The sequence below is a fragment of the Zootoca vivipara genome, chromosome 15, assembly GCF_965207765.1.
Source record: "Zootoca vivipara chromosome 15, rZooViv2.hap1.1, whole genome shotgun sequence".
NCBI lineage: Eukaryota > Metazoa > Chordata > Lepidosauria > Squamata > Lacertidae > Zootoca > Zootoca vivipara.
Window position 1 is genome coordinate 27,291,049 of NC_142598.1, and position 26,674 is coordinate 27,317,722.

General features: G+C 43.4%; 1 long non-coding RNA gene across 2 annotated transcripts; it reads left to right on the top strand.

Moving 5' to 3' along the window:
• The first annotated feature begins 14,245 nt into the window (after window positions 1-14,245).
• On the top strand, window positions 14,246-20,554 carry LOC148683427 (uncharacterized). 2 transcript variants are annotated; one of them, XR_015947163.1, is made up of 3 exons: window positions 14,246-14,412; window positions 15,150-15,370; window positions 20,476-20,554. It is a non-coding gene; the product is annotated as an uncharacterized LOC148683427 (long non-coding RNA). The 2 variants fall into 2 exon arrangements; XR_015947164.1 differs by having other exon boundaries at window positions 15,150-15,336; window positions 20,476-20,513.
• Window positions 20,555-26,674: the final 6,120 nt, after the last annotated feature.

The following is a 26,674-nucleotide window of genomic DNA, read 5'->3' on the forward strand; positions in this document are numbered from 1 at the left end:
ATCAGGTTACAAGTAAACTGTTTTCCTTTCCCCCTCCATGCCTGACAAGGCCCTGACAATCTCCTGGGAAGCACAAGGCACCTCTTTTCAAGAAGTTGGCTCTCGTTGTCCTTCCATAAAGGGAGTAGAATCCCGTACCACACAGCAGCAAGCTACATGATGTCTGTTACCATAGTGATCAAAGGCTCTCACCTGGTGAGGGATGCAGCTGCCCATTCTACTGTACATGCGACATGAACTTTTATCAGCTCAGCTGGAGAACTGAGAGAGAAAAGAGGGGAAGGAGAGCGTCAGCAGCAAAGTTGGGGAACCAAGCCGAGCATTTTTTATTATTTTTAGGGAGGGAGGCATTAAAACAAATAGCATGGAAATAATTCAGGGCCAGAGCCAACCCTGTAGTGCTATATCAGAGGCCCAGATTTCTCCAGGGAATACAGAATAATGTGGCAACAGGTATTAAAAGTGGGGGATGGATGGATGATGCAGAACAGGGCTGGGAAACCTGTGGGCCTTCAAGATGCTGCTGAACTATGATTCCCATTATCCCTCTGGACCGATCATGTTGCCTGATGGGGTTCAAGAAGATCTGGATGTACAAAATCTGATGTAGAGGAAGCAGTAAGCAAGTTTCACTCCATGGCGCAATTTTTGATGCTCCAAGACAAGTATTGGTCACCAGCAGGGGCGTAGGAAGATAGGGACGGTGGGGGCGGGCCGCCCCGAGTGGCAGGCTCCGAGGGGTGCCATCGCAGGCGCCCGCCCCGCCCCTGAAATGTGTGTCACGCCCCTCCGGGAGGTGCACCACGCCCTCGGAACGTGCGCCACGGCCCTCCGGGAGGCGCACCCCACCCCAGAACGCACGCCCCACCCCTCCAGGAGGCACACCCCGCCCCCAAATGGGTGCCAGCCCCGCCCCCGCCCCGGTGCTGGAGCACGATGCTGGAGCCGCCACTGGTCACCAGCAATGTTGTGATTGACCAGGAACTTGAGGAGAGCAGGGAGATCTGTGTCCTTTGAAAGACCTGGGTTTGAATCCCTTTTCATCCTGAAAACCTTTTGTGAGGGGGTGGGGAACCACAGGCGAAAAGGCTGAATGTGATCCTGCTCAGGGCCGGATTTAGGTTTGATGAGGCCCTAAGCTACTGAAGGTAATGGGGCCCTTTATATGTCCAGCTGTCCTTTGTCAACAACCGCTGTTTTTTATGTTGAATATATGCTATGTGAAGAAGTGTGCATGCACACGAAAGCTCATACCAAAATAAAAACTTAGTTGGTCTTTAAGGTGCTACTGAAGGAATTTTTTTATTTTACTTCGACCCAGACCAACACGGCTACCTACCTGTAACCAGAAATGTGCTATGTGGTAATTTATGGACCTAATAGGTATCTAAAGTTGTTTGCACATAACAAAATATGTATTTTATCGAAGTAATTGTTGAAATGAAACCAGTAATACTTTAGGAAGCAGGCTAGCAGGTGGGGCCCATTACTTACACCATAGGAGCCTACACAACAGCCTAGACCACAAACTTGACATGAGCAGCTAAAAAAGCCAATGCAATTCTGGGCTGCATCAATAAGAGTATAGCGTCTAGATCGAGGGAAGTAATAGTACCACTGTATTCTGCTCTGGTCAGACCTCACCTGGAGTACTGTGTCCAGTTCTGGGCACCACAGTTCAAGAAGGATACTGACAAGCTGGAACGTGTCCAGAGGAGGGCAACCAAAATGGTCAAAGGCCTGGAAACGATGCCTTATGAGGAACGGCTTAGGGAGCTGCGTATGTTTAGCCTGGAGAAGAGAAGGTTAAGGGGTGATATGATATCCATGTTCAAATATATAAAAGGATGTCATATAGAGGAGGGTGAAAGGTTGTTTTCTGCTGCTCCAGAGAAGCGGACACGGAGCAATGGATTCAAACGACAAGAAAGAAGATTCCACCTAAACATTAGGAAGAACTTCCTGACAGTAAGAGCTGTTCGACAGTGGAATTTGCTGCCAAGAAGTGTGGTGGAGTCTCCTTCTTTGGAGGTCTTTAAGCAGAGGCTTGACAGCCATATGTCAATAATGCTTTGATGGTGTTTCCTGCTTGGCAGGGGGTTGAACTGGATGGCCCTTGTGGTCTCTTCCAACTCTATGATTCTATGATTCTATGACAACACAAAACACTGTTGCTGTATGTAGGTTTTATTTTATTTGTTTTTTATCCAGTTTTTTCCCTTTAAATTTTTTTGGGGCCCCAAGAGAGTGGGGCCCTAAGCTATAGCTTGTTTAGCTGCTCCAGGCCTCTCTTTGTGGCCCTCAGGACTCTCCCCAGGCCATGATCCTCATTGATCCTATCCGTGCCCTCCGTGAATGCTTTTGCCAGGCTGAAATATGTCCTTGAATTCTGACAATGCCTCTTCCTGGCCTGGCTAGAGGATGGAGAGAGGTGGGGATGGGAGGGTAGAAACCTCTGACTGAAATGTACCCTAGTCAAAAAAAAACGGCATGAATTGCATCCATTGCTCTGGCCACTTTTATCTCTGGCAATGCCAACTTCTGGAATGCAGTTACACTGGTGAAAGCTCCGGAATTATTGATTTAGGAATACAAGAAAGGCTTGTTAGAAACACATGGCTCAGCTGCAGCAACTAGCTTAGCCTCTTCATACACTGAGCTTCTCTGGTAGACTGAAAGTAAACAATGGCATTGATTACCTTCTTCCTAATGTGAAGAGGAGTTACCTATCTAAGCCTGGCAGGACAGCTTACTCTATGGCATTAACCCCTTCATGCATTAATTAGACTTAAGCATGTTCGCTATATGAAGGTGGTTATTCCACAAGATCTTTGCCATCTCCAGCATCTCTCAGTCCTAACCTATTTCACAGGGAAGTTGTGTAAATAAATAATTATGCATGCTTCCTCACTTTCCTTCATCATGAAACTCAAGGCAAAGGCTTTTCAAGTGGTCTCCCAACATAGCTGCCAAGTTATCCCTTTTTTAAAGGGAAATTCCCTTATGCTGAATAGGCTTCCTCACGAGAAAAGGGAAAACATGCCAGCTATGTCTCCCAACCAAGAGCTAACCAGGCTTATATCATATACTCTCATGAGAAAATCATAGAATCATAGAGTTGGAAGAGACCAGAAGGGCCATCCAGTCCAACCCCCTGCCAAGCAGGAAACACCATCAAAGCATTCCTGACAGATGGCTGTCAAGCCTCTGCTTAAAGACCTCCAAAGAAGGAGACTCCACCACACTCCTTGGCAGCAAATTCCACTGTCGAACAGCTCTTACCATCAGGAAGTTCTTCCTAATGTTTAGGTGGAATCTTCTTTCTTGTAGTTTGAATCCATTGCTCTGTGTCCACTTCTCTGGAGCAGCAGAAAACAACCTTTCTCCCTCCTCTATATGACATCCTTTAATATATTTGAACATGGCTATCATATCACCCCTTAACCTTCTCTTCTCCAGGCTAAACATGCCCAGCTCCCTAAGCCATTCCTCATAAGGCACAGGGCAACATATATGACCTCATTGGAGGAAATGTGGGAGAGAAATATGATAAAATTCATTAATTGTCAGAATGAGCTTTTGCTATACATACCAGACTCAGGATTTATTTATTTTGAAACAGTCAGATTCCTTCACCTTGAAAACTCTTGCGGCCGGCAGAAAGAAAGAAAAAACAAACAACAACCCTTAAAGGCTAGACAAGAAACACATTTTATGGAGTGGCAAAACAATTTCCATGTTGAGAAAGGTGTTTTTTTTAGAAAAAGGCTTCCATGGGAATGTTGTGTTCTGCTCAGATCCTTGTGATCAATGATTTAAAGGCAAGGTTTTCTCCTGTTTCAGTTTTTCAAAGAATTATATCGTTATAAGTAATGGGCCATATAAATCTCTCCTGCAGTTCCCTGACTTAGGTTTAAAAAGGTGGAAAGGGAAAAAGTAAGTCAGATTCACTGTGCTTTCATTATCTGAAGTTGTTGATGCTTGTAAGAGTATTGGGGTTTAATTAATGCAATACTCTTGGTGCAGCTTTTCTCAACAATCCCTTTTATAGGGTGCTGTAATTGACGGCATATCTAAACCACAGACTTAATAGTTTAATAGTTATTTCTTCTCCACAGGGAAGCCCAGGAGAGGTAGTTCTGTGTAGGAGGCCAAACAATTATCCACACACTCACGAAACTACAGCCATTAGTGTTAAACAGCTATAAATTCAACATAAGTCTGTTGCACAGAAACACCTTTACTATTGATCTGGGTTGAGGGACCTATGGCTACCCCCCCTCAAGATGTTGTTGGACTCCAACTCCCATCAGCTCCAGCCAGTAGGATCATTGATCATGGATAATGGGGGTCTGACTCCATTAACATCTGGAGAACCACAGTTTTCCCATCCCTGCTATACATCATGTTTAATCAGGGCCAGCCCAACCATTAGGTGGGAAGAGGCCACTGTTAATATTTGTACTGTATTTGTTAGAAAATGTATTTTACAAAGAATATAGTGTAGTGGGGAAAAGAAAACCTATGTAATATAATGTCATGTCATGTAACAGCTGAAAAATCTTACAGCTGTAACAGTAACAATGAATCATTGTCTTATCAATTTGTAAAGGTAAAGGTAAAGGGACCCCTGACCATTAGGTCCAGTCGTGACCGACTCTGGGGTTGCACGCTCATCTCGCATTATTGGCTGAGGGAGCCAGCGTACAGCCTCCAGGTCATGTGGCCAGCATGACAAAGCCGCTTCTGGCAAACCAGAACAGCACATGGAAACGCCGTTTACCTTCCCGCTGTAGCGGTTCCTATTTATCTACTTGCATTTTGACGTGCTTTCGAACTGCTAGGTTGGCAGGAGCTGGGACCAAGCAACAGGACCTAATCCTGTCACAGGGATTTGAACCGCCGACCTTCTGGTCAGCAAGCCCTAGGCTCAGTGGTTTAACCACAGCGCCACTTGGGTCCCCATTAACTCCCATTAAAAGTGTGTGTGTGTTCGGTACTGATGTGGGGGGGGGGTTGGCTGGTTGATTTGCTGAATGTGGAGACTCCGAGAACACGCTGCCCAGAGGAGTTGGTGAGGACAGACAAGTTATAATTTATTGGCTGCTTCAAAGCAGTTTTAGAAGCAAGAAGACCCTCTCTTGGGCTCAAAAGAGTGAAACACATTGCATTGGACTTAGTATGAAACTGCTTGTAATCGTTGTCATCCTGCACAGGGCTGGCTCTAAGGCAAGGCTGGGTGGCGCAAGGCGGCAGGGTGGCGCTGCGCCCGCCAGACAGCCGCGCTGGAAAACAGGACGGGGGGGGTGCCGGAGGGATCTTCACACCACGGCGCCAGGGCGCCAGATATGCTTAAGACGGCCCTGATCCTGCAAGTAAAGAGTCATCTTCAAAGTATTGTGTGTTGAGTTTACGTCATCACTAGGGCTTTGAGGGTGAAACTGCTGCATCCCTCTGCATGATTCAGGGGGGGAAATAGCTCACAAATTTAAAATTTACAGCATGTATGGCCTTAAAGGAAAATGTAATGAAAATGATGTATAGGTGGTATTTGACCCCAGTGAAATTGGCCAAAATGTATAGAATGAAAAACAAATTATGTTGGAAGTGCAATTAAAAAGACGGAGACTTATCATATGTGGTGGACTTGCGACAAGGTAAAAGCAATTTGGGAATTGATCTACAATGAACTAAAAAAGATGTTAAAATATACTCCCCCCCCCAAAAAAAACCAGAAGCATTTCTGCTTGGGCTGATGGGAGATGAAATTGCAAAAGTAGACCAAAGATAATTTACGTACGCCACAACAGCAGCAAGAACTTTGTTAGCCCAAAGATGGAAGACAAAAGAATTACCAACGATTGAGGAGTGGCAGATAAAGATGATGGACTATGTGGAGTTAGCCAAACTGACTGTTAGGATCCGGAACCAAGGCAGCCAGAAATTCCAAAGGGATTGGAGTAAATTTATTGAGTACTTGAAAGATTATTTTAAAAATGTGAAGACACTAGCAGGATTGAAATAAATCTTGTAACGTAATGTAAAAATAGTATCTAACCATGGACAAAAAGGGACTTGATATATAATGAAGGACAGAAACTGGCAGTTGAAATGTGCATACAATTTATTAGAAATTGGAAAACCAGTTGGTAATAATAATAATAATTTATTATTTATACCCTGCCCATCTGGCTGGGTTTCCCCAGTCTCTCTGGGTGGCTTCCAACAAAGCATTAAAATAGTTGAAGGGAAGGAGGGAAGTCACATGCTCGGCGGAGCAAAAGTACTTGATATGTATTTGAAAGGTTGTTATATTTTGTGTTTTTGAAAAAAAAATAAAGAAAAGAAAAAGTATATTAAAAGAAAAAAAAAGCTCACAACCACTGCCTCGTTCAGCAAAAGCCCCCCAAATGGCACCCCCTCCACCACTGGTGGAGAAACGGCACCAGAATCCACACCAATTTTGGGTGAGATCTCACCAAAATCACATGAGATTTAGTGGAGCTCATGAGATGTCACCAAAAATGGGTGTGGATGTTGACATCCCTTCTTTGCCGATGGTAGCAGCAGCAGAACAGCACTTCACATTTTGACTCAGGTGGCAAAACAAGACACACCGCCCCGCTGTTTAATATATCAGTGTGTATTTGTGGAAGGAGTGTGCATGAACACAAAAGCTCATACCAAGAACAAACTTAGTTGGTCTCTAAGGTGCTACTGGAAGGAATTTTTTTTATTTTGTGGAAGGAGATTGTTTATGACCACTTCCATCTTACTTTCTTATTATGTAATTAGGAGAGCTCTTTGGGAACATGAATGCTTTATTGCTGTGCCACCATCTTGGTCTAGAGTAGACTTCATTAATTACATCATTTCACAAATCTCATGTCAAACTCATCTCAGTACACTATGGCTCTCATATGCAGTAGTAAAACACAACTGTCTGATTGAGGATTTTGCACTCTTTGCTGTAGAACAGTTCACAGTTCCCCCACTACTACCCCTGTGTGCCCCCAGCATCCTGCGAATCAGGCTCAAGGGGTCAGGAGAACCCCCAGAACAGCACATGGTGGGGGGGGGAGGAGAGGTGAGATTGTTCCATCTGGCAAGCAGAAATACTATTGCCGACCGAATGATCATGAGAGTGCAATACTGAATTTCTCCCATTTGGTTGAATTCAACTAAGTCCTATTCAGAGAAGACCCACTGAAATTAATGAACCTAATTCAGCCAGGTCCATGAACTCCAAAGGATCTACTCCGAGTAGGACTAGATTTCAATACCACCCATTCTCTGCAACCCAGGGCTCTCCAGTCCTCCAACTTGCCTCATTATTTGGTCCCCACAGAGAGTTAATCCACACCCCTAGGAGACAGGGTTATCTTGCATAACAGAATACTGTGACTATTTGAATCAGCTGCACAGTGACCACCAACAGCATGAAAGTTGTTTTCATGTTAATCAGATGCTCTCTTTTTTAAAGCCCAATAAAGTCTATTTGCCATAATCGGGAACTGCTTCATTTCTGCTTAATGCAAATTCAGTACCCAAAGTTAAAGTCATCAAAAGCTAGCAAAGTGATTCTGCTAAGTCAAACAGGGCAGTTTATCGACCACATATACAACGTTAGTATTGCTAACTCCAATTCAACTTGGGCAGTGTGATTGGACAGCTTGTGAATCATCACTCAGCTTTAATGTCTCATTCGTTTATAGAAGTTAGAAAAGTATGAAAGGCAGAGGTGTAATCCCATTTGTTGTTGTTGTTTTTACGATAGACATTATAAGCCACTAAGTCAATGAAGTTCAGGGCTCAGTGAACCTTGTTGACTCAAAATGGGAGTGAATTCAGTCATTGTGTCTGACACTTGACGATTGCTAAAAAATTTGGTAATATGAGTCTAAGCCTTATGGGAAAGATGCTTAATTAGACTTTGAGTTAGAGCACCATAAAGGGCTTTGCCTAGAAATGGCAGTGAACTTTCTCATGCGCTAACAATGCTCCTTCAGATGAAAGATTCCCTATTTTTATTAGCTCATCATAGGCCCAAGAAGACACTGTGATGGGGGTTTGCTTCTGCTGCCTCATGCTGCACACATTTACATGGGGAAATAAGCACTATTGCGTTGATAGTAAAAACCATAAAATGAGCATCTGTTGTATGGGACAGGGACAACGTCAGTGGGGAAAATGGGCAAACAAACAAGAGCTCCTACTGGAGGGCTGGACCTGAGCTATCTGGCTGGCCTGTGCTGAGTCTCCATGATGGAGGAGGCAAACGTTGCTGTTCCAAACCAGAATGAGTGCCTGACTCATGGGAGAATGAGCTCTAGCATCACTGGAGGGGGTGCCAGTTTGGAGGTGAAGTGGGCCCGCACAGCACATCTGAGTGATCGGGGTGTGGGGAGCTGAGAGTTGGGGGACTACACCACTAAAACCCTCCCCAGGATCTGATTTTTAACTCCCTCCCTCTCTCAGGGTCCTGACACAGCCCAACACAACCCATTGGGTCCCTTGCCAGTTTCAACAACAAACAGGTCTTCCTACTCTCCTTCCCCTCTGTCCTGATCCGACCAGCCCCTCAATGATGTCTGTCTGAACTTTGAGACAACAGTGCTCTATTATAAGTCTTTTCCCCCATTCCAGTATATATAATGTATTCTGCTGAGAACATTCCAATATTGTACTGTACATTGTATCTAACATTTTCTAGGCACTCACCTTACTCCTAAGTAAATGTGGTCAGGGTTGAGGTTAGCAGTATGCTCACATAGGAGAAGAGCTGGGTGAATTGTCACTTCTGTTTCTCTCAGTTTCTTATTTTCTCAGTTCTCTACATTTCCATATCATTTTACCATATATATATATATATATATATATATATATATATATATATATATATATATATGGAGGGGGGCTCATGAGAATTTGTCAGCATTTCGGTACACAATCCCCCTAATATACACATTTGTGCAAGCAATTTTCCATGAAAGGATACATTCTGAGTGCACACTTAATAAATGCATTTTTGCACGCATTATTCAGCTGCAGAACTGCATTACAGAATTCAGAGAAATGTACAGGATAGCTGCATTTTGAATATGAATGTAAACGGGAAAGTTAAGGGATACTAGGGCTGCCAATTTTCAGGTCTTCCTAAAGAAAAAGCTCAACAAATTTCATGGGTGTCCTGGTTTTTAATTTTTGAAATATGGCAACCCTAAGAGATACAAATGAGGACATCACCAGGGAACAGGAAGGAAACAACATGGGGAAGGGGATCTAATCTTGCACTTTACCGCTGGTGAAGATCAGGGTTTCCCCCACTCAATTGCAACTTCAGATGAACTGTATTTAGTTTGCCATAAAGAGCTCAACAGAATGCCTGGGTGCAGAACCAATTCCTTATCTGCATAGCCTCACCCCTTCTGAAACCCACATCTGACTTGAGAACACGGCAGGTTCTGGGAAGTGAGCTTGAGATATATTGATCCCTTTGCAAAATAACTCTTTAACTTTTTGTCAGCGGCAAGCCTACACCGATTTTTATTTTTGACACAGGTCACCAAAATTAATTCTACCAAGATCTCTTTTACAAGTCATGTCAACAAGCTCATATATCACTTCAACTCACTCATAATACTAAAAGCATTTACAATGTTTCTATGGGTTGTTTCCCCCCTTTTCCACATTGTAAATATTGCAGCTTGATCCTATCCTAGGCATGTAATAGGTACTAAGATTTAAGGGACATTTAATTCAAGGGTGCCTACTTCTGAGTAAATTACCAACAGCATATATTATAAGTGTCACAGATACCAACAATTTAGTTCTATATAGTGGACATTTATTTGGGAGTATGCATTGCTCACGAAGAGTCGGACATGACTAAACGACTAAACAACAACAAATGCATTGCTGAATTCAGTGAGACTTACTTCTGAGGAAACTGTTGTAGGATTGCACTGTTATCCTTTTAACGTAATTTGCTTCAATTGAAGCTGTCTTAATAATTAGTTCAGAGGCTAAATATAAACAAGCAATGTGGCAAAACCTTTCTTTAAAATATAAAGAGAGAAAATAAAGTATGGTTTTTTAAAAAAAAATGAAAAATGAAGGGATTTTTTTTCTCTGTAAGAGAAAAATGAAGTCTGGCTTCCAAATTCTCTTTACACATTCTGCATTTCAGCAAAAAGAAAAAAAATTGCTTGGCACTAACTTCTGAAACTTAATAAAATGTTAGAATGGCTTTGTAGGTGAAAGTTTAATTATTGGCAATGAAATCACTTGAATAAGGAAGTATTTTCTTTGCTTGCTAGAGAGGGGGAAATAACTTTGATTTGACTGAGTGAGGTGTCTCTGAAGAACATCAAGAGTACATAACTGTTATTTATACCAGTAGTTCTTTTCAGTTTTGGAGGGCTGAACCAAGAACATTTCCCTCATATTATCCAGGCCAGTAAATATTAAAGATACTTTTCTTTCATAGACAAAATCAGGCACAGACTGGTCAATCCAGAGGCGAATTTGTGCTGTGTCCTCCAATCATGCTAAGACATAAGATAAATCAATTAAGCCAAATCTAGGAGCTATCCCTCCTTCCTCATTTATACATTCACTTTTTTTCAGCCAATATTTGAGTATAAACAGATTAACCCTACCATGACCTGCTGCATTGGATAACTTAGGAGAAAACTCTGGAAATGAGTAGCTGAATGACTTAAGGGAAGAACTTTTCTGTTCCTCTTAAAGTTACAGAAGGAGGGCCAGGATGCAAACTTGACAACCCTAATCTTTGGCTTTTAACCACTACATATAGACGTTCAATAGGCATCTTTTTTCCCACCCTCCACTTTACGGCTACAGAAATGGGGAGAGGAAATTATCTTATTTTAAGACACAGGAGCAGCCTTCAAAGTCAAAAAGTGCACTAACACCCTTAAAGGGCAGTTACCACTAATAGTCAGTGGCGTAGTGCAGGCAGAGTGCCATCAAACCCTAGGAAATAAAATATATATTGGGAGTTTGCAAGTGAGGCATAAGGATAGCATCATTCACCTGTTGTATGTCCCCACAAGTTTGACCAAACAGCGGGAGGCAGTGGAAGACAGGAGTGCCTGGCGTGCTATGGTCCATGGGGTCACGAAGAATCGGACACGACTAAACGACTAAACAACAACAACAACATGTCCCCACCACCCAGAATTCAGAAAGAGGGAAAGTTTTTGTGTGTTACAATCTCTCAGGCTCCTTCTTTTGTGAATATTTTTTTTTGCACCTGTTATCATCCCTCAAGTGCAAGTTTGGCTACTGTTCCTATAGCAAACAAGTACTCCGTATCCTATGGTTACAAAAACATCCAAAACAGAGTGGTAATGCCAAATGAAGCTGTGGGCACAGGAGATTGTCAAAATTGCCAGTTCCATCTAATACCTCATTAAGATAAGCTTGGATTGATCCAAATCTTTGAAAAGGTCTTCTGACTGGCTATGCTGAAATCTGGCACAGTCGACCACAGTTCAGCTTCATGTAGGGTAGATTCCATTTGGAACTGGAAATAACTGGGGACAGTTCCCCAGCTGTATTGTATTATAACCATGAGCATAGCACATGCTGTTTTATTTCTTCCTAAATAGATAGTGATTAACATCCAGAGCCCATTGAAACCCAATGTTTTTTGTGGAGTTGCAGTGGATCTTCAATAGCTTCTGTTCTGGAAATGGGACACAGGAACTGCCAGTGCATAGTACAACCTGGGTGTGGCCACTGTGTATGGGATGGTGTTGGAGAAAGATCAGTGGTATCTGATTTGATTATGTAAAAATATACTGCTCAGTATTTACATTTTGTCATCCTCTCCTTTTTCCAACAGTACTGGACTTCACTATGTCTCTAATAGAAACTGAGACCTCTTCTCCAGAGGCCAAGGAACAGAGGCGCAGGGAAGTTTAGATGTTTCCTGTTGTCTCAAGATTTCATAGATTGTGTCTGATATTAGTATGTACCACAGAAGTTCAGCTCTTCCATGTGAGCAAAGAGAGACCTTTTCACAAGGAGATTGTCTCTTCCCATATGAACCAGATCCTGAAGACATTATCTGAGGCCCTTCTTCATGTGCCTCCTCTGCGAAAGGTCTGGAAGGTAGCAACGCAAGAATGGGCCATTTCTGCAGTGGGGCCCTGCTACAAACTTAACAACTCTGTATATAAAAAATAATAATTAAAAAATCCTTCCAGTAGCACCTTAGAGACCAACTAAGTTTGTCATAGGTATGAGCCTTCGTGTGCATGCACACTTCTTCAGATACCTAGAGAGTTCCTCCTTTATTAGCTTCTGTTTGGAGTACAGAACGCTGATCAGATGTTTTAGCAGCTTCTTCGAAAAAGTGTGGCATAGTTTCCTTGCATATTCCGTAGGATAAATGGATTGTAGAGGGTTCTTAATTCTAAGACCCTTGGGTATAATGTCCAGGTTCTTGCATTTAGTCAGAAAGAAGATGTCAGTCCGTACCTGTGCAAGTTTCTTAGTGAGGTTGATGGACTTCCATTTCATGCGCCTCAATGTGGTGCCTTCCATAGTACTAGTTACAGGTAGGTAGCCGTGTTGCTCTGACACAGTCAAAACAAAATAAAAAAATCCTTCCAGTAGCACCTTAGAGACCAACTAAGTTTGTCATAGGTTTGAGCTTTCGTGTGCTACCTACCTGTAACTAACTCTGTATATAGTTTACAAAAACTCTTTAACAATAATGTACAGTACCTGTATTTCAACACCACCTGTTACATGAAATCTTAAACAATATATACAATGTCAAAATAATAATGACTTGTGCAACTCAGTATCTCAAAGCCAAGCAGTCCAAATATTTCTGAAACAAATCCATGAGAGAACTCTCTATGTGTGTGCTGGTGCTGGTGCGGTCCCAACAGAAGTCCGACAACGAGTTACCCAGATTTCAATCTCTGTTCCGTGAGTCTTCTTTTGCTCAGCCTGAAAAGGAAGTACAGTATACACTGGCAGTTCAATGCTCCACCAAACAGATCAGTTCCAACCTTAGAATGGCACTTTGCTATTTTTTTTTTAAATACGGCTACAGCATACGGCCTCTTCTCCCAGGCACTATGGCATTTTAAACTGGAGGGGGGGTATGTTTTTGTTTGTTATTATGGCCCCAGCCAGCATGCCCAATGATCAGAGAGGATGAGAGTTGTAGTCCAACAGCATCTGTAGGGCAACAGGTTTCCCATCCCTGCCATCCACATGATGTGGGTTGCCATGGCTCCTACACTGTTCCTGTGTGTAAAATATTCCCAGTGGGAGCAAATGGATGACTGTGATCTTTTACCACATCTATATGTTCTGTGTTACTAATGCCACAAACCCAAAGAGAAGGCAGAGCTAAATAATAAAAGCTAAGCACTTAAAGTTTCATCCTAATGGGCTAAACATTCAACATCATAGTGCATATACTAATATCAGTGGCATATAAGCTTTCGTATGCATGCACACTCCTTATACCCAGAACAAAATTACTTGGTCTCTAAGGTGCTACTGGACAATTTTTTAATTTATTTCGACTGTGTCAGACCAACAAGGGTACCTACCCGAATCTAGAATCGGTGGCATAGCGTGGGTTGCCAGCATCCAGGACAAGGCAAGTGTTCTTGACACTTCCCACTGATAGGCTGGAAAGAAGGGGCAATAGCTCAGCAACCTACCCGAGTGGTAGCCACAGCACCCTGTGAGTGTTTAGCACTGAGAGAGTGGGACAGAAGATTGGTCAGGAGCAGGTATCTTTCTAAAGCCCATGCAGAGTGTGCCCTAGCAACCAGCCGTTGCCAAATCTGCTCCTCACTCCACTCATGTGGACATTGGGAAATTTTCTATGTTGGTAGGAGCATACACTATTTTTTTAAAAAAAATACTACTACTTTCTTTCTTTGAATTTTGCATCCCATTCTACACCTGACATGATTTTTTTTGTCTTGCCTTGCCATTTATCCCCACTGACAAACAAGAGTAAGGAAAAATCACCTGCTGTTTATCAGCAAGATGAATTATTGTAAAGTTGCATGCCTAGAAAAGGGACAGTAAATCAAGGTGTGTCCTTCATTAGTTTCTTGCATACACAATGTATTTTCAACGGCTGAGGGTAAACCTTTAGCTAACTGCTACCCAGCCAAGAACAGTGAATGGCATAAACAAAAGTTTGGTTGGAGGAACTAAACTGAAGAAGCAAGGAACAGCTGTTTCTACCAGGGCTGGCCTCTGCCAAGTAATTAGTCATCTCTCCCATTCCTTTAAGCAGTTGCTGTAGTAAATGAATATGCCTGCCAAGGATTAGACAAGCTGGAAGAGAAACTGTCAGTCCTAAAGCAGCCAATGGATAGGGCAATTGCAGGAGGAAAATAGGTGAGTTTTATTCAAGTGCAGAGACTGTCCAACTGCTCATAAATGGCTTCCCTCCCTCCTGCACTGTTCTGGGGGTTCTCCTGACCCTTCCCCACAACAAACTAATTTGAGGGGCGCATGTGGAGAGGAGAGGGGGGAAGCCCAACTGCACCAGCAAAAGTCTTTGCTCAGGGCTTCTTCTTATAGGGATTGCTAGGTGAATCCCATCTATAATGTTTGTATGCATGCTGGTTTTATTGTTGTGTCCTCCTCCAGGTCTGAAACAAAAACTCTCAACTTTCTAAGTCCATTGGTCTCAAAAGGTAAACAATTCCCAAATTAAATTTTGCAGAAATCTACTAAACTTCACAGTAAGTTTTACATTCTATTGAAAACAGGCTGCAGAGGGCAAATGGGCCTCAACTTTCTTTACTCAGGACTGTTCTCCAGATCAGTAAGCTATTGTTATTTCAGAATTCATAAACAGCTCTAAATTCAAGGAATTCCCAGGGGGGCATACAGAAATTTAAAAATAAACTGCATTGAAAGCACATTTAAAAACCAACTGTAACTTAAAATTGCAGGATAAAATGGACTGATTTGGGAAGGCTTGGGAGAAAAAGCTCTTTCACATGAGATGCCCATATTAATTGTCTATCTACCAGGAGCTTGTCTACACCAGAGCAAAATGTGGAGTTGCCTGTCTCTCCATGATGTCCTCCTCATCCGAGTGTTGTCTTCTTCCCCTTTAAATGCAGAAAATCCAAAATGACCAGGATTGAACAACCCCATTTTAAGGGGCAGGTGTCTGGGACAACACTGAAATGGAATGATGCAGACAGAGGTGAACTTAGGGCAAGAAAGTGGTCAGTGACATTGATCTCTTGCTGGGGAAATAAGAGGATTGGGTGGACCACTTTCTCCCAATGACAGATGAAGACCTAGGTGAGTTCAGCAAAATGGATCAACTTTTCCATAGGTATGTATTAGTGCAAATCTTAGAAAATGAACTCTGCCATCTACTGTAGAGGAGGGAGAACCCGGGATCAGGGGCCAGGTGTAGCCCTTCAGACCTTCCTATCTGACTACACCTCTCACTGGTCAGCTTCTGATATTGAGTGCCTAGTTGAGATATATCTCTTGAACTCTAATAATGTCTCCTGCTTGTCCGGATGGAGAACAGAGAGGGGTGTGTGGGAAAGAGCCTACCCATACAAAGGCAAAACCCACTTTGCCTCTGACCCCACCACAACTAGCATCTGGCCCTCGGGAGGTATTCAGAAGGAAATGTGGTCCTCTGGCTGAAAAGAAATTTCCACCCCAGTCTAGAGGCACATGTATCATTTCAGAGCTTCTGGAGTTCTTGCCTTTAGATGAACCATGTCTTTTCCACTCACAACATCCTAACATTTGCTGTACCATGTCCAATGGATGAAAATCAATCCTGCCTAGTTCTGCACAAATTAGCTACTTATCCTAAAACAGACTCAAAACTGCTATACAAGCCAATTTATGCCATTGGGTTTTTCTTTTATTGGCTACGTGGATCAAACTACAGTAGGAGCCCAGCATGCTGAATTCTTACTTGGCTCAGCTGCCTTAATGTCCAACTGCATAAATCAATTGACTTGGCTATGATGGAGGGTTGCCTAAATTCACTGTGCACCCCTGCTGTTTATATCCACTTTATACTGTCACCTCAAAAGACTAGATACCAAGCCTTGGTTTTTAATCTGGTTTGGTAAAGACTCATCCTTCCAACACATCCAGTGTGATTTGTCTTCTCTGTGATTGAACTGCATGCCCAAAGATGGGTGACTCAATTAAAGTCCTTATTGACCAGCTGGATGGAGGTGTCCTTGAGGCATACGGTAAAAACAGTGCTCCACTTCTTGCATACCAAGTGTGTTCTTTCACAAACTCATGCTGGGTATGTGGGGGGGGGGCACTATGATAGCTGGAATGGGGTCCTCTACAAAGGCTATAATAGTTTAGATGCTCAACTACCGAGCACTGGCAATAACTTACTATCTTGAGGAGTTCAGGCATTCTGTTCTTGAGGAGTTCAGTCTTGAGGAGTTCAGTCATTCTGTTCTCAGTTTTAGTTGCATTGAATCCCACCTTCCCTAGAGCTGGATCTTTCCCAAATAGTCCTCTAAATTGTGAAGTTTATTATTCAGTACACCCATTGAAGTCATTCTGTGAGTACAACAACTTCTGCTCGACATAGTGGAACGTCCCCTGGTATGCTCTGGGGGCTTCCTCATCCCCCCCCCCCCGAGCTGATTTTGTCAGGAAGTCTTAGGGGGCATTCACTGAAATGTGTCATTGAAGAAGCAGGTATGCAGCTTGGGCATACTTCTGGATCCTTTACTGTCAGTTGAGGCTCAGGTGATGTTGGTGGTACAGAGTGCCTTCATCAGCTTCAGCTGGTGGCCCAGCTGTGCCCTGTCTGGACAGGTATTGCCTAACTTTTCTCATCTATGCTCTGGTAACCTCTAGGTTATATTACTGCAATGTGTTTATATGTGAGGCTATCTCTGAGGACAGTTCAGAAACGTCAGCTGCTGCAGAATACAGTGGCCAGCTTGCTCACCAAGGCAAGACGGTTTGAGTATATAACGCTAATGCTGGCTTGACTGCACTGGCTTCTAATTAGTTTCCAAGCCCAATTCAAAGTGCTGGTTTTGACCTATAAACCTTAAATGGCTCAGGAAATCAATACCTCAAGGACTGCCTCTCCCCAACTGACCTGGACCCTGTGATCATCATCTGAGGCCCTTCTTCCTCTGTGAGAGGTCTAGAGGGTGGCAACACAAGAATAGGCCTTTTCTGTGGTGGCTTCCTGCTTGTGGAAGGCTCTCCCCAGGGAGGCTCTCCTGGCACCTTCATTAAAGGTGAGCATTAGGTCCAGTGGTACCTCTACTTACGAATTTAATGTGTTCCGAACACACATTTGTAAGTCGAATCCCATAGGAATGCATTGGGAGAAAAATTTGTAAGTCGAAGCAACCCTATCTAAAAATTCGTAAGTAGAAAAAATCCTATCTAAACCGCATCCAAGATGGCGGATGGAGCTCCATTTGTAAGTAGAAAAATTCGTAAGTAGAGTTATTTGTAAGTAGAGGTACCACTGTACTTGCAGTTTGACATGCTTTTGAACTGTTAGGTTGGCAGGAGCTAGAACCAAGCAATGGGAGCTCACCCTGTCAGAGGGATTTGAACCACCAACCTTCTGATTGGCAACCAGGGGTCCCCAAACTAAGGCCCGGGGGCCAGATGCAGCCCAATTGCCTTCTAAATCCGGCCCGCGGACAGTCCGGGAATCAGCATGTTTTTACATGAGTAGAATGTGTTGTTTTATTTAAAATGCATCTCTAGGTTATTTGTGGCATCTGCCTGGTGTTTTTACATGAGTAGAATGTGTCCTTTTATTTAAAATGCATCTCTGGCTTATTTGTGGGGCATAGGAATTCGTTCATTTTTTTTTTCAAAATATAGTCTGGCCCCCCACAAGGTCTGAGGGACAGTGAACCGGCCCCCTGCTGAAAAAGTTTGGTGACCCCTGCCCTAGGCTCAGCACCACCCACGTCCCGGCACCTTCATTACATACTGTATATAACAGACCCCATTTTTTTTATCCTTTTCTCCCAGGTCTTTGAATAATTAAGCAATTTATGGCCTTTTAAAGTGTGGGAGCCCTACTGTTGTTGTTGTTGTTGTTGTTTGTTTGTTTGTTGTTCTTATGATACATATTCTTGTGTTTTTATATCATATACCACACTGTGATCTTTGGATGAAAGGCAGTATATAAATTGAATAAGTAAGGAGAAGAATTTGGAATCAAGGGTTCCGACAGTGTTGGAAAAGGTCACTGAGCATCTGCAGACCACCTGCTCTGTCCTGGTTTTTAACATCCAGGGACTATCAGACAACATCCAGGGCTAAGTCTGCCAAATCTTTGATGACCTCCACGCCAATTTCATCCTAGGGGCTTCTTTCCAGGATCTCCCTGGCATCATCGTCTCTCACAGCAAGCAGAAGGTGATCAAAGCATAGGGGTCTCTAGATGAGCTGCTTGGCTGTTTGACCAGAGTCTCCCCCTTATGTGGCTTGAAGGGCATTTTATACTGTCTGGGGAGCCAAATAAGATGCTAAAGTAGTAGAGGAACTTAACCACATGTTAGCCTCTTAGAGTCTACGTGAATATCCAACATTTACAACCTGATATGTGAATTATTTTTTTTATTTTGCTGCTAAATACTTTCTCTCTCAAAAGACTGCTACTGTTATGATATTTAACATTAAACTAATGGTGGGAATTTGCTGGGTAAACCTCACAAAGTTTCTGCTTCCGCTGTGAGCCACATATTGACAATGCTGATTGAATGATTTTGCTTTTGTAAACTAGTGGTGCTGCACTCTTCAGAGGCAGCAAAGCAATTGGCACGGCAGGATCCGGAACCATGGCTGTGAAAATTAAGGATTTCTTCATATGCTGTTGATCAAATAAAGTGGTTACATTACTTATTTGTACAGAGACCACCCTAAAGCAAAGATTTCATTCTGATCTCCCCACATGATGAGTTGTAATTGTCAGTTTCTTTAACTGGATTTGAAAAGATGAGAAACAAAATAAGCCTCATCTTCTCTAATTGGTATCTTTTTTTTTCTTTTTTTTCCCTAGCTTTGTAAAAAGCTCACTGTTTGGATGATTTACACAGTAACATTGTTAAGCTTTAGCTCAACAAGAAACAAGACTAAGACTAAGACTAAGAATTATAATTCTACAGGAGGAGGAAGAAGGAGGAGGAGGAGGAGGAGGCTCAATTATGTACAGGACTGGGACGCGGGTGGCGCTATGGGTTAAGCCACAGAGCCTAGGGCTTGCCAATCAGAAGGTCAGCGGTTCGAATCCCCGCGACGGGGTGAGCTCCCATTGCTCAGTCCCAGCTCCTGCCAACCCAGCACTTCGAAAGCACGTCAAAGTGCAAGTAGATAAATAGGTATCGCTACAGCGGGAAGGTAAACACCATTTCTGTGTGCTGCTCTGGTTCGCCAGAAGCGTCTTAGTCATGCTGGCCACATGACCTGAAAGCTGTACGTCGGCTCCCTTGGCCAATAACGCAAGATGAGCACCGCAACCCCAGAGTCGGTCACGACTGGACCTAATGGTCAGGGGTCCCTTTACCTTTATGTACAGGACTATGAGTTTTTGCACCAAGCAGCAATGTGTTTTAGGGGAGGAGTGGTAAACTTCTTACGCCTTAGAGGAGCTGTATCCTTAAGCATCCACTTACTTTGGCTTGTGGGTTTCATTTATTTGGGGCAGCTGCATTTTATCCTTTTTCTAAGGAACTCATTGGCTTCCACATGCTGAAGGCCAACTGGTGGTGCCCCCCCCCAATTGTAGAACCCTGGAAGATCAGACAGCTCTCTGCTTCAGACACATTGGAGGTCAATGCACGAATCGTGGTGAGGGTAGACCTGGCACATTTGTCCCTACAGCACCCCTTAGTATGATTAATTGGCATGACAAGGGAACACCTGAACACCTTCAGAGACCAGATATAGCCCATCAGGTCACCAGCTGACCAGTTGTTGTTGTTGTTGTTGTTGTTGTTGTTGTTTTTATATAATCGTTAAAACTATGGTTAAAGACCCATCATCCATGAAGATCTAGTGGTAGCGATTTTCATGTGTTAATTATGTGATGTGAAGATGTCCTGTTTTTCCAGTGTCATTGGGTGACCCCCAACTCTAGTATTGTTTCATAACACCTTTAAACGTCGGTGGGTTTTGAAATCTGAAAAGCCTTTGAGTTCAAAAAATGCATTGATCATCTGGCCAGAGTGACTGGCTCTGCAACGCATGACTCAATCAATCCAACACAAGGTTCTGTATTACCAGTGATAAATCTTCCAGTTTCTATTAGCGCTTTGCTGCGCCTTATTTTTAATATGTAACAGTTTTCCAAATTCGCTTTACTTATTTGCCTTTCATTTCATCTACGGCAACCAAATCAGATGTGACATTTATTCCATGATGGATCATTGTGTGTTCTTTTGATTTTTGTCTTTTCAGTTACTCAAGACGAAATCGTATATTCAGTGACACAAATGTAAGTACTTTTGAACGCAAAAGGGCTTACTTCTGAACAGACATACATTGGATTGCATTGCCAGTTCCTGAAATTTAAATAGACTAGAATTGCATTAAAATGAGTGCTACTGATATATAAGCTACACCCTGTTCTTGTACACAGTTAAGGTGATCTGGTTAGTATCATGGCATGTCAACGGTCCAATATTGTCCAATATCAAATACAGTCATACCTCGGTTTAAGTACGCCTCGGTTTGAGTACTTTCAGTTTAAGTACTCCACAGACCCGTCTGGAACGGATTAATCCACTTTCCATTACTTTCAATGGGAAAGTTCGCTTCAGGTTAAGTACAGACTTCCAGAACCAATTAGACTCATACTTCGGGTTAAGTACGTTTCAGGTTGAGTACTCTGCGGACCCGTCTGGAATGGATTAATCCACTTTCCATTACTTTCAATGGAAAAGTTCACTTCAGGTTAAGTACGCTTCAGTTTAAGTACTCCGTGGACCGTCTGGAATGGATTAATGCACTTTCCATTACTTTCAATGGAAAATTTCACTTCAGGTTAAGTTTGCTTCAGGTTAAGTACAGACTTCCGGAACCAATTGTGTACTTAAACCGAGGTACCACTGTATTGAAATCAATTATCAAAGAGCCAATGGAATGGAGAGAATATGTCACTGGGAGATCCAGCTTTTAAATTCCTGCTGAAGATCAAACTGGACATGATCAGTGACCAGGATCTTCTGCCAGTTTAGGTGTGTGTGTGTGTTTTCTAAAACCAAGTAGCACGCAGCTGCTATGAAGATCAGGAAGTAGTAGTAAGGAATGAGGCATTTAACCTTTCCTTCCCACCCTGTTTTGCCAATCAAAATTATTCCTGTGGTAAGAATTTAGTTCTACACCATCTTGTTCTAACCCAGGCAAGGGACCACCTTTTATATAAAACACGGAACCAAGGAAATTAATTCAAGTAAAGTATCCAGGAGGGCAGAGCTCAGCGTAATATGCCACAAGGAGAATTAGAATAAGAGTTTTATAGGCAAGGCCAGTGCTTTTTTTTTTTCTAAAAGAAAATGTTTAGGGGTACTCTCATTTTCCTACTCATATTGAAATTGTTGTTGTTGTTTAGTCATTTAGTCGTGTCCGACTCTTCGTGACCCCATGGACCAGAGCACGCCAGGCACTCCTGTCTTGCACTGCCTCCCACAGTTTGGTCAAACTCATGTTCGTAGCTTCGAGAACACTGTCCAACCATCTCGTCCTCTGTCGTCCCCTTCTCCTTGTGCCCTCAATCTTTCCCAACATCAGGGTCTTTTCCAAGGATTCTTCTCTTCTCATGAGGTGGCCAAAGTATTGGAGCCTCAGCTTCACGATCTGTCCTTCCAGGGAGCACTCAGGGCTGATTTCCTTAAGAATGGATAGGTTTGATCTTCTTGCAGTCCATGGGACTCTCAAGAGTCTCCTCCAGCACCATAATTCAAAAGCATCAATTCTTCGGCGATCAGCCTTCTTTATGGTCCAGCTCTCACATATTGAAATACTGCCCCTCAATGATGCCAAACTTAGATTTGCAGAATGTTTAGGAGTATGTGTACCCCTGCGCAGTGGCAGAGCTTCATGCTCTGGCACTGGGGAGCAGGGCTGGTGCATGTCCCAGGGCGAGGGCACACTGTCCTCAGGAAGTTTTCTCAACAACATGGCAGAATGACCATTCACAACAGCATGGACACAATCACCTAAGTCATCGCAAGGTGCTGTGAATTAATGCTTTGCCACATGGAGACAAACAACACCTGTTTGGCTCTGTTTGGTGGATAATGAGTGTAAGGGGAAGGGAGTACAGAGAACCTCCCCCTCTCATCAGAAGCAGCTCCTCCACTAGCAGCCATGGAAGCGCGGGCTCTGGAGAGGCTAGGCAGGAAACGGAGAGAGAGGACCAGGGCTCTGGCAGCATGGGAGAGCCTCGGCCCCACAGGCAGGAAGAGAGGGAAGAGAGAAGGGGGGAAGGGAAAACATGGAGCGTAGACCTTTTCCCCCGGTTCCGGAATTACGGAGGAGAAGAAAGGGGAGGAGATTGACTGTCCCGCGACTCTTATGTTAGAGAAAGTCGCGCAGGGGGGCAGTACCGGATTCTGCATCGGAATAAGCAGACATGTTTCCCAACATCCCGTTACACTGTAAATAGAGTGCACCAATAAAGACTGTTAAAAGACAAGCATGTGGAGAGTCGTTACTCTAGAGTAGCCGCAACAACCTCTGACAATGAGCAACAAATCTGACCCTAAACTTCCTGAGCCATTAAAGCTAGCGTGGCAGCCCCCCAATGGGACTTGCTTTGTAAGTGATATTAGCCTTTATCACTTTGAAGCATGGCAAGGAGGGGTAATCCAGCGCATCTGTTGTGGCCCAGCTTGATTAATGAATCTAATGTTATCCCCCACAGCGCATGTCAAGGCAAAAAATTTTTAGAGTTCAGTGTATGCCGTAAATCCATTTACAGCTGCTTTTTTATGATGTAATGAAGGCAAACATTATACAAGGCCAGGATGAAGTTATGACATCCTTGGAGGGTTCTCAATTCTGCTCCTTATGACTGCAATCAATGCTTTATGGCAGTTTAGTACAATGGTTTGGGTGCTGAGTAGAAAAGCCCTTTGCTCGATTAAGGGTTTGGAACAGAAACTTGATTTTTTTATATAACCTTTCAGGAAGATCACTGCTAACTGGAAACAATTAGTGGGAATTTAAGGAACTCCCTTGAGGCCCAACTATGTCCCATTTTTGTGTAATACAGGCTGATCTGTGTGGGTGTGGTTCTGCTTCTTCTTTTTTTACTCTGGCAATAGGTCTTCAAAGAAGTGAAGAGAATGACAAAGGGCAACTGTCTGTGTAGCTGAGGGATAGCTAGCCAGGCTGCGTCCTCTGGGAGTGATGGTAGCCAACCCAAGAGAAAGAGAGAAGCTCTTTTGTTTCATTTTCCTTTGGGGAGTGTGTGGGGGGGGGACACACGCCATGAGGGAGGCCCTGAGGAAGGTCCAACATGGGCTGGGGAAATTCCAGGCTCTGACTGGCAGAAGTTCCATCCAGGGACAGCCGTCCCTTTGCCAGCTGTGAGGAGAAGGAGGCACCACCATAGGCCCACAGCCCCAGCCTAGGTGCAGCTCTCCTCCCTGTGGCTCCAGAAGGTGTCAGCCAGGCAGCCTCAGCAAGGGAACCAGGTTGTGCCCCCTTCGAATTCTGCACCTGAGCCACGGCTCCCCTTGCCCCCCCCCAGGCCATACCATTGACCTGCTGCTAGGAGAGCTTCCAGAGTCTCCTTCATGCATTATTTTTATGAGGGGGGGGGTCTGAACATAGAGTAAGGACAAGGAATGCTTGCCCCATTCCCAATGCTGCACAGCCAGTCTAGCCCAGCCCCTCACATCCACATGTTGAGCACTGACTATTGAAGAGGAACCTCTATGCAAAATATTTGAGAGATAACTAAAAACACATTAGCAAAATTCAAGTGCAGCGTTCATTTCACATGTAGAAATATGAGGTGATGATCCACAAAAGACCAGCAAACGACAAGCACACAAAGGTGGGGAAACTTTTTCACATTGCTTCATGGACAGCTTTTCTGGGAGACACATGTGGTGTAGAGGTCAAGAGTGGTGGACTCGTAATCTGGTGAACCGGGTTTGCTTCCCTGCTCCTCCACTTCCAGCTGCTGGGTGACCTTGGGCTAGTCACACTTCTCTGAAGTCTCTCAGCCTCACTCACCTCACAGAGTGTTTGTTGTGGGAGAGGAAGGGAAAGGAGAATGTTAGCCACTTTGAGACTCCTTCGGGTAGTGAGTGGGATATCAAATCCAAACATGTGGACAGGAGTGGACAGAAACAGATGCAACAGTGAGCCAAGCAACAGGTGTGGCTCTTACACTTGTGCACTAAGCTATATTCCACACACACACACACACACACACACACACACACACACACACACACCTCTATCCAGGCAAGCATCACTACAGGAAAGGGACACGTTCTGGTTAAGAACAGAACAGGTTAGTGATGGTTGTGGCCTGAGGAGACTCATGACGGTTGGATAGGCCACAAGCTGCCCCCAGGAGTGAGGCTCTGTAAATTACAAGAATTCATTAAATAATTGCAAACTACCAAGACGAGACCTGAAAAAACAAACATGCACAGCATGTTTCTCAATAAGAGAAACTGAGCAGCTAAGGCACCTCCCTCCTGCCTTGCCCCACCCTGTGAGACCTGTCCCCCAAGCTTCTTCTACTTCAGTGATGTGCATGTGCTAAAATTCAGCCATGATTCGAAAGCTCAGCAGAGAGGAAGACTTTCATCCCACTTTTTGGCAGATAGCTCATATTCAGCATCCAGTGCCAACGTGCAATAAGGTCAGTTCCATCATCACTAATCAACATTCCTATGCTGCTTTAAGCAATCATTTTAAGGTGGTCATCTCCAACCTGGTTCAAGCAGACAGGTAAGACTAGGGTTTCACCAGTGCTAGAATTACATATAAGTTAAACAAGCTATAGCTTAGGGCCCCACTCTCTTGGGGGCCCCAAGAAAAATTAAAGGGAAAAAAAACCTGGATGTGTTGTGTTGTGTTGGCTCCTATAATGTAAATAATGGGCCCCACCTGCTAGCCTGTTCCCAAAAATATCACTGGTTTGCTCATTTCTATATATAGGGTGCCTACGTTCTGCATGAACTGGTTGCATGGAAACATGCGCAAATGGCTTTAGGTCCATAAATTACCATATAGCATATATTCAACGCAAAAAACAGCGACAATTTGTTGTTGACAAAGGACAGCTGGACATAGAAAGGGCCCCATTACCTTCAGTAGCTTAGGGCCTCATCAAACCTAAATCCGGCCCTGGATTTGACCCAGAGTTTGATCCCTTGCATTTGTTTCATTTTTGTATTGCAAGTTGCAGCGGATTCCCCTGAGCTCCAAAGGATGATGATGAAAACTCTGAAGCTGCTCCTTAAATACTATGGCCATCGTCAGCTCGACAAGACACTTTTACTGCGAGCTGACTGCTCCTGCACTTGTAATAAAAAACAATGCTATATCCAGCAGCTTTTCATTACTCTTTGCTTTGAAACACCCCGAACAATTTATGGTGATAAAATTACAGCCTGGCTTGCAAACCAGTATCTCTGTCCAAGTTAACCCAGGGAACCTATGAATCTGTAAGACTGAAGCAGTTGAGTTTGTGCATGATCATTCTGCTTCCTGTTCCTACATATATATATATATATATATATATTTTCCAGCAAGGAGATGGAGTTGAGTCATTGTCTAGAATTATACCTAATCTCTCTCCCCAAGTAAGTTTTCCAAAATGACATATTGCAAAGTATGTTAAGTAGAAGGGAGGGCTTTTCCCAGTGCTGTTCTTCTTACAAGCGTCAGAGTGTGACTCCCATCTATTTTTTGATCATTTATTCAATTAGATATGTAAATCGGCTACAAAACTTGGAATACACCTGTTCCTTCCAGCTGTCTACAAAACATGGGCTCCTTTACCTGTATAAAGCCAGTGCCCATTCATTAAAAATCTGTGGAAAGGTAGCAAGATTATTTCCAATTAGCTCTTCGTAAATGCCATCTAAACAGCTGGAAATTATTAGTTTTTTTGGTTTGTTTTCCCCACTCAAATGCAGGGACATCAATCCATGAAAAGGAAAGGTTGCTGTGGATCAAAAGTGGTATTAGCAGACATATACAGGACTGGTTTATATTCTTCCCAGGCATCGACTCCAGTCCTGAAACCTTCTGCCCCTACTTTTCAATCTCAGGTTTATTGGGAGGAAGTGTTGTGTGTTAATTTTGATTATTTTTTTGTTTTGATTTTTTATTTGTGGGCTGGGGGATTGTTTAGGGCCTGGGTAGGCAAACTAAGATCTGGGGGCCAGATCCGGCCCAATCGCCTTCTAAATCCAGCCCATGGATGGTCCGGGAATCAGCATGTTTTTAAATGAGTAGAATGTGTCCTTTTATTTAAAATGTATCTCTGAGTTATTTGTGGGGCCTGCTTGGTGTTTTTACATGAGTAGAATGTGTGCTTTTATTTAAAATGCATCTCTGGGTTATTTGTGGGGCATAGGAATTTGTTCATATTTTTCCCCCAAAATATAGTCTGGCCCCCACA